This window comes from Delphinus delphis, chromosome 1 (assembly GCF_949987515.2).
Source record: "Delphinus delphis chromosome 1, mDelDel1.2, whole genome shotgun sequence".
Lineage (NCBI taxonomy): Eukaryota > Metazoa > Chordata > Mammalia > Artiodactyla > Delphinidae > Delphinus > Delphinus delphis.
The window spans coordinates 148,129,232-148,144,851 of record NC_082683.1 but is presented as its reverse complement, the minus strand read 5'-3'; positions in this window follow the sequence as shown (position 1 = coordinate 148,144,851).

Here is a 15,620-nt window from a genome sequence, read left to right as displayed (position 1 = left end):
TCCTAACTTTGCCCTTCCCACTTGGCTGCCACAGATCTGGGGACTTACCAATGGGTTTAGTTATTGACTTTGCTTCACAGCATCCCTGTTTCTGCTTAGGTGACCCTGGCTTGTATTTATCTTTCTATCTGCCATCTGTCTGTCTATCTATCTACCTATCTTTCTATCTATTTATCTATCCATCCATCTATCTATCTCTGCTGATCTATTCATGTCCTCTCATATAAACTTTTTGAATCAAGGCTATGTTTTCATTTGCCCAGCTAAGCAGTGACAAGGTATGATAGTTCTGGGTACCATCCTGGAAACAGAGAATCAGGTAGAAGGGGCAAAAACCTCTTTTAATAGGGCTTATTGATATCTACACATAAAAGGAAGTGGGAGGGGGTTTATTTAACTTCATCAAGGGTCGTGCTATTCTAGAATGAGGATAGGTGGGAGGAGGTAAGGTGATAATAGTAACTACATCTGAAAGGCAAAGTCTATGACATTACTACTGGTAAACAGTAGAGAGGTAGATTTTCCAGAGTACAGGAGTTTTTCAAATTACTAGATATGAATGATATTGGAAGATTAAGTGGAATCATTGTGAGTAGCATGAAAGAGAAGCAGAAGATGGGAAAATAATAGGTTTGCTGAATTATGATGCTTAGGTTGTTTTGTTTTGCTTTGTTTTTTTAATCATCACTTCCCCTCCTTCTATCTCCTCAGTCATATCAAGAGTACCATCAGAGCTGGTATGCAGAATGCAAAACGAGGGTGGAGGGAAATGACAATCTTACTTTCACTATCACTGGAACCCAAAGCATGTTAAAAATTTTAAGCCAGTGGTTAGCTCACAGAGACAGAAACCAACTGTGGGGTGAAATTGCCTCAGTAGGGGGATGGAGGCTAGACTTGAGGAAATGGGGTTATGAGGCACTAAAATAACAGAGGGAGGGCATTAGATATCTCTCCATGGAAATCTGTTAGAAGAGGAAAGAAAACCATCTGTCTGAAAAAGTGTAAATATAATCATGCTTATGCCCAGGGGATGGACTTATTTTTTTCCTCTTAAACAATTTTAACTAAAAGTTGTATGTAAAAACACTACCAATACTTATTTTCACATAATTGCAACCAGAAGGTACTTTATATTCTGCTTTATCTTCTTATTTCATTTACTTAACATTATAGCGTTAACATATTTCATAATTCTACCTAGTCGTCAGAGTTATTTTAATGGCTGTGTAATAACCCAATATATTGTTGGATTGTTAATTTAATAATATAGCTGGGGTTAGCTCTGTAAATTCCTTTCTGGCCTTATATTTTAGTATTTTTATGGTCTTCTTAGTTTCTCTATTCTATCCAAATTAGTCCACTTTTCCTTTCTCGAATATTCTTATACTTCCCTCTGTAACCACCCCACAACCACCAGCAGAATGCCTACTAGACCTCATCTCTGCTGACCCTCAGGGAGGAAACATGATATGGTGGTAAAGGTTTTGGTGTCACACCAGAAATCAAAATTTCAGTTTTTGTCACTTACTAGTTTTGGGATTCTGTGACTTGGACAAGTTATTTAATTTTGTGAGGCTTGGTTTCTTCATCTGGAAAATGTTTTAGGTATAACATATACAATTATATATTATATGTATCTTGAAGGATTGTGTAAGGATTGAACACAATTTGGCCCAGAATAGATGTCTAGAGACTCTGATTACTCAGGATCCCATGACGAAATCTTTCTTTGAACTTATTGCTTGTTCCATACAACACTTACCATATCCTGCCTTATATTCTAAGTTATCCTCTTATGTGAATAAATTGAGTCTTCTTACATTCCATTAACAGCACACTGAGGGCAGGAATCCTATTCACCCCTGAATCCTCTGGTGGTGCACAGGGCTTTACACAACTCATGCTTCTTGGTTGATTATGTAGATCTTTGCTGAATATATGACGTCATGGCCATTGTTGCAGCCTTACTATATCATGAATGTGGGGTGGAATATGTTAGGGGCAGATGTAGTGGAGGAGGCCAGGCGGTCAGGTAGTGCCTTTCCGAGTTCTTGAACTCTTGTCCATCCTGCCAGTGGATAACAGACTTCAAAAGGGCAGCAGAACACTGCCCATCGTGGTTCTGCAGCTCCACCTATAGGAAAAGCAATAGGAGGAGAAAGCAACTGGCAGCTTTATGACACAACTACCTGTTCTTAGAAGCAGTGTGGCACCCAGCATGAATATTCAGTGTGAATTTCACACTGTGACAATTTTAGAGACCAGGTGCGCTAAAGATGCACGGGCAGATGAGAACAAGAGAAGAGAGGGGAGGAGGGAACCCGTCCACAAACGTACCCGATTTTTCCGCACCTCACAAAACTTTTGCCTTTTACAAGCATTCAGGTAAATCCCAGCAGAGCAGGGAGTGCCAAGAGAGGGAAACTGGCATTTGAAAGTGTTTGCAGTATCAGCTAATTGGTTTCAAACCTAAATCATAAAAGGACCTGTAATTACACTGCTCAGAATGAACACAGAAGGCTATTGGGTGCATGGTGGTGGAAGGAGGAGTGGTGATAGTAGAAAAGTCCTTTTTTTAAGTGAATTTATACTATTATAAGTCCTGTCGCGGGTGAGTAATAAAAATGGCGCTGCTAAGTTAAGCCTTGTGTTATCCTGTTTGCTCAGATGCTGCTTATGCCAGCTGTAGCCAGCAGAAAGCACTTTTCAATTTATTTTTATGACTCTTCTCTAAAAGCATTCCATTAAAGGAATATTACCCTCTATGAAGTTTGGAGGCACCAATAGCAGTTTATTTGCTTGTTGTGCTGGAGAGGAGTAAACAGTTATCTGTGGTACCCATTATTTCAGTTTTGTCTTTCTCTCACTCCAGCGAAGGGTCAAATGTGGATTCTGCCATCTACTCTTCTATGGGGCGCCCCTCCTCCATGGTGTTCGCATGAAACTCGGCCACATATCAGTCCAGTCTGATTTTCAGAACCGCTGAGTCTCAAGTTTGTAGCTTGCTCCGTTAATTTCTGTCATCCGTCATCCGGTGAGAAGGAACTTCTGCAGCCGTACTTCATATTTGGGGGGATGAGCTGAGTGACACAGGGAGATATCTTCTAAGGTAGAGTCTTTCCCAGCTCTCACACCTTCCAAACCTGCTTATTTGGTTCCTTTGGCAACATATTCCACAGAAGCTGTGATGTACAATTATGGGGACTTTTCCTTTCTCTCTCATAAATAAAATATTGGGCTGGCCAAAAACTTCATTCGTATTTTCCATAGAAAAACCCGAACGAATATTTTGCCAACCCAGTAATTTCTAGGAGGAAAACAAAGCCTAGTGGTTGAGAGTACTGGTTTTGGAGTCATATTGCCAAAGTTTGCAATCTAGCCCTACCACATAGTATACCTGTTACCTCAGGCGAGTTACTTAACCTCTCTGCCTCTTAGTTTCCTAACCTATAAAATGGGCATGAAATAGTTCTCACCTGATAGGGTTTTTGTGAGGGTTAAACGACATCACAGATGTAGAGTGCTTAAAGCAGTACCGGTCCTATAGTAAGAGCTATAAATAGTAGTCATTTTTTACTAATACTGTTGCTGAGATCTCAATGAATCTAAGGGGAGGCTAGGTTTCTGGCTCTGATTTCACTACTAACTTGCCATATCACCTCCAACTCATCACTTAACTTCTCTGGGATAATCATTCAAGCCCTTTTCTCATTCATGGATGGATATGAAGACTAGCAAACAGCAAAAACCATGAAATCATGATATGTGAGTGGCCTTATGACTATTTATGATATTTTTATGACCCAGATGAAGATAGTACTAACTCATAGTGTCAGCACGGTCCTTAATGTCTAAGCATATTTTGAAGATCTATTGTTGGGACATGAATTTCCTAGTACTGTAGATTTTTATTTAAGTAATAGAATCTTAGAGTTGGAAGAGATGTGAGAAGCCATGAACTTTTTTATTTTTAGGCAGTTGAATTCCTTCAACAACTGAAATTTGTGGCTGGTCACAGCCTACGCTATAATCAGCTCTGGGATGGTGGGTTCACTCTCTTGCAAGCTCATCTTTCCCACTTCTAAATGATAGAATGTGCTCCTTTACAGTATCTGAAATCTTCCTTGCTTTCACTTGCATACAGTGGTGTTGGTTCTGCCCCATGAACCTTCACAGATGTGTCTAATTCCTTTCCACATCGCAGCTCCTCAGATATTTGCAGAAAATAGTTCTTACATCTTTTCTGTTCCTGGCGAAAGTCCTCCGAACATTCCCTATACGCCATGATGTCCAGACCCTTCATCATCCTAACTACCTCCACTGGATGGAGGGATCCCTTATCGTCAACATCCTTCATAAAATGTTGCTCCTGATATTGACCACAGAATTCTCATTATTGTTGAGACTCTTTGATTGGGAAGTCATTCTTCAATCCATGTGATCAAAGATGGTTTTCACTTTTTTTTTTTAATTGCTGCACAACCTTGGTCAAGTCATTTATGCTCTGAGACCACATCCCCCCTTCTAATCAGCGGAAACAGTAAAACTTGCCTGATGCAGCCCTCATAGAGTTTGTGTGAGCCTCAAAGATGAGCAGGTACATGAAGGGATTTGAAAGAGCACCAAGAGGAATGTTTGGATTAAATCTTACTGCTGTTGAGTTTATGTGATCTGCTGCGATGCTTGCTGTTTCTCCCCTATAAGTGAACCCATTTATTACTCCACATTTATAACTGTGCAGCTTCATCTTGTTAACCTTTCCTGTCATTCTGGTTTGTAGATCTATTTCAGAACCTTGATTTTGCTAATCAGTTTACTGGCCAGCACACCCTGCTCTGTGTTATCCACAGATTCAAGAAGCTTGTCTTCTGTGGCTTTACATAAATGATAGATACAGATATGGGAAGTTTCCCTTCATGAGAACTTCTGTTAGGCTCTCCCTGACCACAACATACACAACTAAAAGTAACAACTGCCTTTTCCCTTTTATCTCTTCTGGTACATATATATATATATATTTCTCTCACAGAAACAGCTTATCTTTTCTTTTAAAGATATTTGGGTAAATACCTCATCTTCTCCTGTGGACAGTAAACTCCTTGAGGACTGAGAATGTGCTGCATTTACAGTTGTGGCCCCAAAGGCACTGATCCCACCTTGCACATAGAAGACAACTGCAAGAATGTAGGACCAAGGGCAGAGGTTTTCATATACACAAAGAAGGCGCCCAACTAATTAAACCATCATTAAGCTCTTGTTTTTGTAATTTGATTAATACTCAAGGGTGTTATAATGATTATTACCTTCCATTAAGTCCAAAATAGTGATAGGGCTGAGTTGTTACCTTACTTACAAGTTAACAAGTTAACCTGTCATGTACAGGTGTGTGTGTGTGTGTATAAACACACATACACACTAACAGTGTATATATACACATACACTAACAGAAACACCAGAACTCCATATTAGAGAATACATCATTTATTATGCATAGAGCATCTTAGAGCTAGTTTCCTGTGTCCCAATCAACCACGGATGATGTGACAAGGACCTGATGTTACCAGTGCATGCAGGAAAGTTTTTACCTGTGATATTAACCATGTGATTAGAGGGTTGGAATTTTCAGTTGCACCCTCTTGGCCTCCAGGGAAAGGAGGAGGGGCTAGAGGTTGAATCAATCCTCAACGACCAGTGATTTGATCTATTATGCCTACGCAATGAAGCCACCATAAAAATCCAAAAGGATGGGGTTTGGAAAGCTTCCTGGTTGGTGAACATATGGAAATTTGGCCAAAATCATGCACTTGCAGAGAGCATGGAATCTCTACACTCTTTCCCCATTCTTTGCCATGTGCATCTCTTCCATCTGGACATTCCTGAGTGATATTCTTTCATAATAAACTAATAATCTAGTAAGGGAAATGTTTGCTCTGAGTTCTGTGAGCTACTGTAGCAAATTAACCAAACCTGAGGAGGGGAGTGTTAGAAGCTTCAATCTATAGCCAGTTGGTTAGAAGCCTAGGTGACAAGGTGGACTTGTGAACTGAGTCAGTCTTGTAGAACTGAGCCCTTACTCTGCAGAATCTGGTGCGATCTCCACATGGATAGTGTCAGAATTGAGTAGAATTATAGGACACTCAGGTGGTCTCACAGAAAATTGGTTGGTGTGGTGACCTGCCCTAGCCTCCCTTGATAGAATTGATTGTAGAACGCTTAGTACCATAGAAATAAACCCCTAAAGCTTTCTGGTGCAATATATTATCTCTAACTGAATGTTTACCATTTAATTCTACTTTTAACCCAGGTTCTAGTTCTTTTGCTCAAAAAGCCTGGGCCACGCAGAAAGTTGAAAATATACATGGAGAGTTGTTTCTCAATATCTTCTTCAAAGAGGTCATCTTCAGCAGCTGTATACTTACTCTAAAATTGTTATCAATGCTCAGAATCTATTGTGTTCCAGTTTGGGGATGGCCTGCTACTTTGTTTTTACTTTGGTAGAGATAAATTATTTTGCTTGGAGGGAATCATAGGTAGTAATTTTTGATGTGATCAAAGTAATAATTTGGGGCCAGTGGGGTAAACAAAGCAATAGATCAAGTTGAGTAGTGTGCAAATATAGGTCAAAAATAAACTAATAAAAATGTGTTGAAAATTATGATTGACCATAAATTAAGACAACTTTTTTTCTGGGGTTTATAAACTGTCTGTGAAGGTTACCAAAAAAAAAAAAGGAAAGAAAAAGAAAGAGAGAGAGAGAAAGAAAGAAAGAAAGAAAGAAAGAAAGAAAGAAAGAAAGAAAGAAAGAAAGAAAGAAAGAAAGAAAGAAAGAAAGAAAGAAAAATAGAAAGAAAGAAAGAAAGAAAGAAAGAAAGGAAGGAAGAAAAAATCAAGTCACTCTTCGGTGATTTCTTTAAAGCCTAGTACTACTTCCATTGTACAATTTCTCATGTGATTTTCTGAAATAAAGAACATAAATGATATTATCACTTTATAGCACATCATGTAACATTTTCCAAGTCATGCCCAACATTGTGTGCATTTTTTTTTTTTTTTTTTTTGCTGTGGAAGAAGCAAAGAAACAGAGTTACTTGGTGCACAGGAATATTACAGTTTAATAGGGAAGATGAAAAGAAATCCATGCACAAAAGAGCAATATGCAACATAATGTAGATTCTGTGGGTTAAGAGAGATTCATCGTGAAGAAACTATCAGGGCTGGTTGTATATTTAATAGGAAAAAGTGCATAATTGAGGGCTGGAAAGTGTCAGTGTGCAAAAGAATCCCATCCCGAATTGTTCACCTTTTCCGTTTGCTGAGAGAATGGAGGAAGGCTTTCCTTTTACCATGGGCATTAATTTTTCCAAAGTCTCAAGCTAGTTTGCATTCTTAATTTTCTCTGCATCTTCATTTCCACACCCCAGAGCAAGCTATTGCTGAGACAGGGAAACATGGGAAACTTGGTATGAGTTAAATGAAGGGTAAAATAAACAGGGGTTGGGGTGATGAGAGGTTCATGGGAGTATAGAGTGAGACATGAGAAAAGGCAAACAGAAAGGAAGATGTGTCAGAGAACTGAGGGGATGACTTTCTTAGTATATGGTTCTTCTTTGTTCAGATCCAAATGAAAGACTACCTACAGTAACTGTTTTCCAATAAAAGTTGAAAGCATGGAGCAAACTGTTTCTTCTCAGACCTTTCGAGTCCTCGATGCCCAGATTAGTTTTTCTGCCTGCATTTCAGTCATTGTATTTTCAGCTTTATATTTGTATGTGATTTTTTTTTTTCCTTAAGCCTGGCTCCCTTCTTTAGTCGCCAACTTCAGGAACAAGTTCACACAATTGGGAGAGAAGTCTGGAGATTCATCTCCTCTGGACTGGAAAGATGACAAATCTCTCTCAACTCTTTGGTTAGAAAATACAATTAAGTGGACTGGAGTGGGCTTTCTCCAAAGAAAATTGGTTGGATTGAGATATGAGTATCCTAGGAGCTGAACCAATAAAAATCAATCATTCCCATCCCCTGGGGAAATGGCACTAGGGGAAAAGTTTGCTTTCGTATCTCTGTGCTGTGGACAAAATGTGTTTGATTCTTAATCAACAGAAATCTCTAAAATGAAAGATTGAAGCTGTCAGGAGTTGCAACATCTCTGAGATGAGAAATGTTTGTGAGAATTGTCTCCACTAAATGCCAACCCCTTCCTCTCAGGCCCATCTGAGTGTTTGCACAGCTTTGGAGCATTGTGTGTTGTCTTTTTGCTCAAGCTAAGAAGGCTTGAGCAATCTCCAAGTCTGTGTGAGATACTTCACAGAAAACAGCACATAGCTAAATGACCTACCTACAGGATCATGAGGCAGGGAGGAGGCTGCAGAGTGATGGTGTCCATTCCTTGCTTTACCTTAACCTAGAAAATTTGATCTTATCCTGTGCCTAAATGCTTCCAGAAAACAAGCTTGAATACTCCCTGAGGCACTCAGTGCCAGGATGAAGAGCTCTCACTATGAAGACATTTGTTCTTATTTTTAGTCTTATTGTTTAATTCCTTAATCCCAGTTATAAGTGCCTTTTCCTCTGACGCCATGCTGGGACCAGAGCTGGCTGTGAGCTATACTTAAGGTGACATTTCTTGGGGAGAATAAACTAATAAATTTCCTACCAAATTCTTGAAATCATTTTTTTAATCCCAGTCTCCTTGTTTTAATAAGGTGGATCATAGCATAAACATCAGCAACCACACACCTAATTTGCTTCCCTAATACCAGCCTCTCTAAGATGATTAGTTGGACCATCATTTGGGTGAATGTATCTGGGTCTCTCCTGCCTCCCCAGCAACACACCACACAGGGCAAGAGAACCTGCATTCAACTTCCAACTTTATGCTTGGCCAACTACTTTTTGGTTAAATTGTGGTAAAATATATATAACATAAAATTTACCATTTTAATGATGAAATTTTTTTTCTATTATATTCATTATGTTGACACTCAATAGCTGTTTCCTGTTACCATTTCAACCACTTTTAAGTGTACAGTTCAATAGCATCAAGTATATTCATGTGGTTGTGCAACTCTCACCACCACCCATCTCCAGAACTTTTTTCATTTTCCTAAACTCAAACTCTGTACCAGTTAAACAATAACTTCCCATTCCCTTCCCTCCTCCTCCAGTCCCTGGAAGCCACTGTTCTATTTTCTGTCTCTATGAATTTGACTAGTCTTAAGTGTTCCATGTAATTGACTCATATGTCATTTATCTTTTGTATCTGGCTTATTTCACATAGTATAATGTCTTCAAGATTCATCCATGTTGTAGCATGTGATAGAATTTCATTCTTTTTAAGGCTGAATAATATTCCATTGTATGTATGTACCATCTATTGATGGACATTTGTGTTGTTTCACCTTTTGGCTATTGTGAATAATGCTACTATGAATAATGGTATACAAATATCTTTAAGTCCCTGCTTTCAGTTCTTTTGGGTATATACCAGAAGTGGAATTCCTAGATCATATGATAATTGTATGCTTAATGTTTTGAGGAACTGCTATAATGTTTTCCACAGTGGCTATATCATTTTACATTCCCACCAGCAATGCACAAATGTTCCAATTTTTCTACATCCTCACCAACATTTTTTACTTTCTGTTTTTTTTTTTTTTTTTTTTTTTTGATAATGGTCATCTTAATGGCCAACTACACTTTGATGTACGGGAATTCATATAATCCTGTGGTCTTTTTCTCACCTTTTTCTGTTCTTGGTATTTCTTTGTAATCTTTTCTTGGGCAGATCCATGAAAAATACTTTTTTTAAAAATTTTATTTTATTTTTATACAGCAGGTTCATATTAGTTATCTATTTTATACATATTAATGTATATATGTCAATCCCAATCTCCCAATTCATCCCCACCACCACTTTCCCCCATTGGTGTCCATAAGTTTGTTCTCTACATCTGTGTCTCTATTTCTGCCTTGCAAACCGGTTCATCTGTACAATTTCTCTAGATTCCACATATATGTGTTAATATATGATATTTGTTTTTCTCTGACTTACTTCAATCTATATGACAGTCTCTAGATCCATCCACATCTCTACAAATGACAAAATTTTGTTCCTTTTTATGGCTGAGTAATATTCCATTGTATATTGTACCATATCTTCTTTGTTCATTTGTCTGTGGATGGGCAATTAGGGTGTTTCCATGACCTAGCTATTGTAAATAGTGCTGCAGTGAACATAGGGGTGCATGTGTCTTTTTGAATTATGGTTTTCTCTGGGCATATGCTCAGTAGTGGGATTGCTGTGTCATATGGTAATTCTATTTTTAGTTTTTTAAGGAACCTCCATACTGTTCTCCATAGTGGCTGTAGCAATTTACATTCCTACCAACTGTGAAGGAGAGTTCCCTTTTCTCCACACCCTCTCCAGCGTTTGCTGTTTGTAGATTTTCTGATGATGGCCATTCTGACCAGTGTGAGGTTATACCTCATTGCAGCTTGGCCATCTGTATATCTTCTTTGGAGAAATGTCTATTTAGGTCTTCTGTCCATTTTTGGACTGGGTTGTTTGTTTTTTAAACATTGAGCTGCATGAGTTGTTTATGTATTTTGGAGATTAATCCTTTGTCTGTTGATTCATTTGCAAATATTTTCTCCCATTCTGAGGGGTGTCTTTTCATCTTGTTTGTAGTTTCCTCTGCTGTGCAAAAGCTTTTAAGTTTACTTAGCTCCCATTTGTTTGTTTTTGTTTTTATTTCCATTACTCTAGGAAGTTGGTCAAAAAAGATCTTGCTGTGATTTATGGAAACAGTGTTCTTCCTATGTTTTCCTCTAAGAGTTTTATAATGTTTGGTCTTACATTTAGGTCTTTAATCCATTTTGAGTTTATTTTTGTGTATGGTGTTAGGGAGTGTTCTAAATTCATTCTTCTTCATGTAGCTGTCCAGTTTTCCCAGCACCACTTATTGAAGAGACTGTCTTTTCTCCATTGTGTATCCTTGCCTCTTTTGTCATAGATTAGTTGACCATAGGTGTGTGGGTTTAATCTCTGGGCTTTCTATCCTTTTCCATTGATCTATACCTCTGCTTTTGTGCCAGTACCATATTGTCTTGATTACTGTAGCTTTGTAGTATAGTCTGAAGCTAGGGAGTCTGATTCTTCCAGCTCTGTTTTTTTTCCCTCAAGATTGCTTTCGCTATTCGGGATCTTTTGTGTCTCCATACAAATTTTAAGATTTATTTGTTCTAGTTCTGTAAAATATGCCATTGGTAATCTGCTAGGGATTGCACTGAATCTGTATATTGCTTTGGGTAGTATAGTCATTTTCACAATATTGATTCTTCCAATCCAAGATCATGTTATATTTCTCCATCTGTTTGTGTCATTCTTGATTTCTTTCATCAGTGTCTTATAGTTTTCTGAGTATAGGTCTTTTGTCTCCTTAGGTAGGTTTATTCCTAGGTATTTTATTCTTTTTGCTGCAGTGGTAAATGGGTGTGTTTCCTTAATTTCTCTTTCAGATTTTTCATCATTAGTGTATAGGAATGAAAGAGATTTCTGTGCATTAATTTTGTATCCTGCAACTTTACCAAATTCATTGATTAGCTCTAGTAATTTTCTGGTGGCATCTTTAGAATTCTCTGTGTATAGTATCCTGTCATCCACAAACAGTGACAGTTTTACTTCTTCTTTTACAATTTGTATTCTTTTTATTTCTTTTTCTTCTCTAATTGCTGTGGCTAGGACTTCCAAAACTATGTTGAATAATAGTGGTGAGAGTGGACATCCTTGTCTTTTTCCTGATCTTAGAGGAAATGCTTTCACTTTTTCACCATTGCTAATGATGTTTGCTGTGGGTTTGTCATATATGGCCTGTATTATGTTGATGTAGGTTCCCTCTATGCCCACTTCCTGAAGAATTTTTATCATAAATAGGTGTTGAATTTTGTCAAAATTTTGTCAAAATTTCTGCATCTATTGAGATGATCATATGGTTTCTATTCTTCATTTTTTTAGTGTGGTGTATCACATTGATTGATTTGCATATATTGAAGAATCCTTACATTCCTGGGATAAATCCCACTTGATGACAGTGTATGATCCTTTTAATGTGTTGTTGGATTCTGTTTGCTAGTATTTTGTGGAGGATTTTTGCATCTATATTCATCAGTGATATTTGTCTATAATCTTCTTTTTCTGTAGTATCTTTGCCTGGTTCTGGTATCATGGTGATGGTGGCCTCGTAGAATGAGTTTGGGAGTGTTCCTTCCTCTGTAATTTTTTGGAAGAGTTTGAGAAGGATGGGTGTTAGCTCTTCTCTAAATGATATAATTCACCTGTGAAGTTGTGGTCCTGGACTTTTGTTTGTTGGAAGAGTTTTAATCACAGTTTCAATTTCATTACTTGTGATTGGTCTGTTCATAGTTTCTATTTCTTCATGGTTCAGTCTTGGAACGTTATACCTTTCTAAGAATTTGTCCATTTCTTCCAGGTTGTCCATATTATTGGCATAGAGTTGCTTGCAGTAGTCTCTTATGATGTTTTGTATTTCTGTGTTGTTCATTGTAAATTTTTTTTTCTTTCTAATTTTATTGATTTGAGTCCTCCTTCTCTTTTTCTTGATGAGTCTAGCTAAAGGTTTACTGATTTTGTTTATCTTGTCAAAGAGCCAGCTTTTAGTTTTATTGATATTTGCTTTTGTTTTCTTCATTTCTATTTCATTTATTTCTGCTCTGATTTTTATTATTTCTTTCCTTCTACTAACTTTGGATTTTGTTGGTTCTTCTTTCTCTATTTCCTTTAGGTGTAAGGTTAGATTGTTTATTTGAGATTTTTCTTGTTTCTTGAGGTAGGATTGTATTGCTAGAAACTTCCCTCTTAGAACTGCTTTTGCTGCATCCCATAGGTTTTGGATCATTGTGTTTTTGTTGTCATTTGTCTCTAGTTATTTTTTGATTTCCTCTTTGATTCCTTCAGTGACTTCTTGGTTATTTAGTAACGTATTGTTTAGACTCCATGAGTTTGTGATTTTTATATTTTTCTCCCTGTAATTTATTTCCAATCTCATAGTGTTATGGTTGGAAAAGATGCTTGATATGATTTCTATTGTCTTATATTTTCCATGGTTTGATTTGTGACCCAGGATGTGATCTATCCTGGAGAATGTCCCATGTGCATTTCAGAAGGAAGTATATCCTGCCACTTTCGGGTGGAATGTCCTATCAATTAAATCTATTTGGTCTATATTGTGATTTAAAGCTTGTTTTTCCTTCTTCATTTTCTGTTTCGATGATCTGTCCATTGGTGTAAGTGAGGTACTGAAGTCCCCTTCTATTATTGTGTTACTGTCAATTTTCCCGTTTATGGTTGTTAGCATTTGCTTTATGTAGTGAGGTGCTCCTATGTTGGGTGCATATGTATTTATAATTGTTATATCTTCTTCTTGGATTTATCCCTTGATCATTATGTAGTGTCCTTCCTGTCACTTGTAACATTCTTTATTTTAAAGTCTATTTTATCTGATATGAGTATTGCCACTCCAGCTTTCTTTTGATTTCCTTTTGCATGGAATATCTTTTTCCATCCCCCACTTTCAGTCTGTATGTGTCCCTAGGTCTGAAGTGGGCCTCCTGTAGACAGCATATATATGGGTCTTGATTGTGTATCCATTCAGCAAGCCTGTGTCTTTTGGTTGGAGCATTTAGTCCATTCACATTTAAGGTAATTATTGATATGTATGTTCCTATTCTCATTTTCTTAATTGTTTTGGGTTTGTTATTATAGGTCCTTTTCTTCTCTTGTATTTCTCACTTAGAGAAGTTCCTTTAGCATTTGTGGTAGAGCTGGTTTGGTGGTGCTGAATTGTCTTAGCTTTTGCTTGTCTATGAAGCTTTAGATTTCTCCATTGAATCTGATGTGATCCTTGCTGGGTAGAGTAATCTTGGTTGTAGGTTCTTCCCTTTCATCACTTTAAATATATCATATCACTCCCTTCTGGCTTGTAGAGCTTCTGCTGAGAAATCAGCTGTTAACCTTATGGGAGTTCCCTTGTATGTTATTTTTCATTTTTCCCGTGCTGCTTTCAATAATTTTTCTTTATCTTTAATTTTTACCAGTTTGATTACTATGTGTCTCAGCGTGTTTCTCCTTGGGTTTATCCTATAGGGGACTCTGTGTTTCCTTGAATTGGGTGGGTATTTCTTTTCCCATGTTAGGGAAGTTTTTGACTATAATCTCTTCAAATATTTTCTTGGGTACTTTCTCTCTCTCTTCTCCTACTTGGACCCCTATAATGCAAATATTTTTGCATTTATTGTTGTCCCAGATGTTTCTTAGGCTGTCTTCATTTCTTTTCATTCTTTTTTCTTTATTCTGTTCCATGGCAGTGAATTCCACCATTCTGTCTTCCAGGTCACTTATCCTTTCTTCTGCCTCAGTTATTCTGCTATTGATTCTTCTAGTGTATTTATCATTTCAGTTATTGTATTGTTCATCTCTGTTTGTTTGTTCTTTAATTCTTCTAGGTCTTTCTTAAACATTTTTGGAATCTTCTCGATCTTTGCCTCCATTGTTTTTCTGAGATCCTGGATCATCTTCACTATCATTATTCTGAATTCTTTTTCTGCCTATCTCCACTTCATTTAATTATTTTTCTGGAGTTTTATCTTGCTCCTTCTTCTGCTACATAGCCCTCTGCTGTTTCATTTTGTCTGTCTTTCTGTGAATGTGGTTTTCTTTCCACAGGCTGCAGGATTGTAGTTGTTGCTTCTGCTGTCTGCCTTCTGGTGGATGAGGCTATCTAAGAGGCTTATGCAAGCTTCCTGATGGTAGGGATTGATAGTGGGTAGAGCTTGGTGTTGCTCTGGTGGGCAGAGCTCAGTAAAACTTTAATCCACTTGTCTGCTAATGGGTGTGGCTGAGTTCCCTCCCTGTTGGTTGTTTGGCCTGAGGTGACCCAGCACTGGAGGCTACAGGTTCTTTTGTGGGGCTAATGGTGGACTCCAGGAGCACTCATGCCAAGAAGTACTTCCCAGAACTTCTGCTACCAGTGTCCTTGTCCTCACGATGAGTCACAGCCAACCTCGCCTTTGCAGGAGACCATCCAACAAAAGCAGGTAGGTCTCCTTCAGTCTCCTATGGGATCACTGCTTCTTCCCCCTGGGTCCTATGTGCACAGGACTTTGTGTGTACCCTCCAAGAGTGGAGTTTCTGTTTCTCCCTGTCCTGTTGAACTCCTGCAACCAAATCTCACTAGCCTTCAAAGTCTGATTCTCTGGGAATTCCTTCTGCCTTTGCCAGACCCCAGGTTGGGAAGTCTGATGTGGGGCTCAGAAACTTCATTCCAGTGGGTGGGCTTCTGTAGTAGAATTGTTCTCCAGTTTGTGAGTCATACACCTAGTGGTTATAGGATTTGATTTTATTGTGATTGTACCCCTCCTACCATCTCATTGTGGCTTCTCCTTTGTCTTTGGATGTGGGGTATCTTTTTTGGTGAGTTCCATTGTCTTCCTGTCAATGATTGTTCAGCATTTAGTTGTGATTCTGGTGCTGTTGCAAGAGGGAATGAGTGTACGTCCTTCTACTCCACCATCTTGAACCTGAAACATTCTTAATTTGCCTT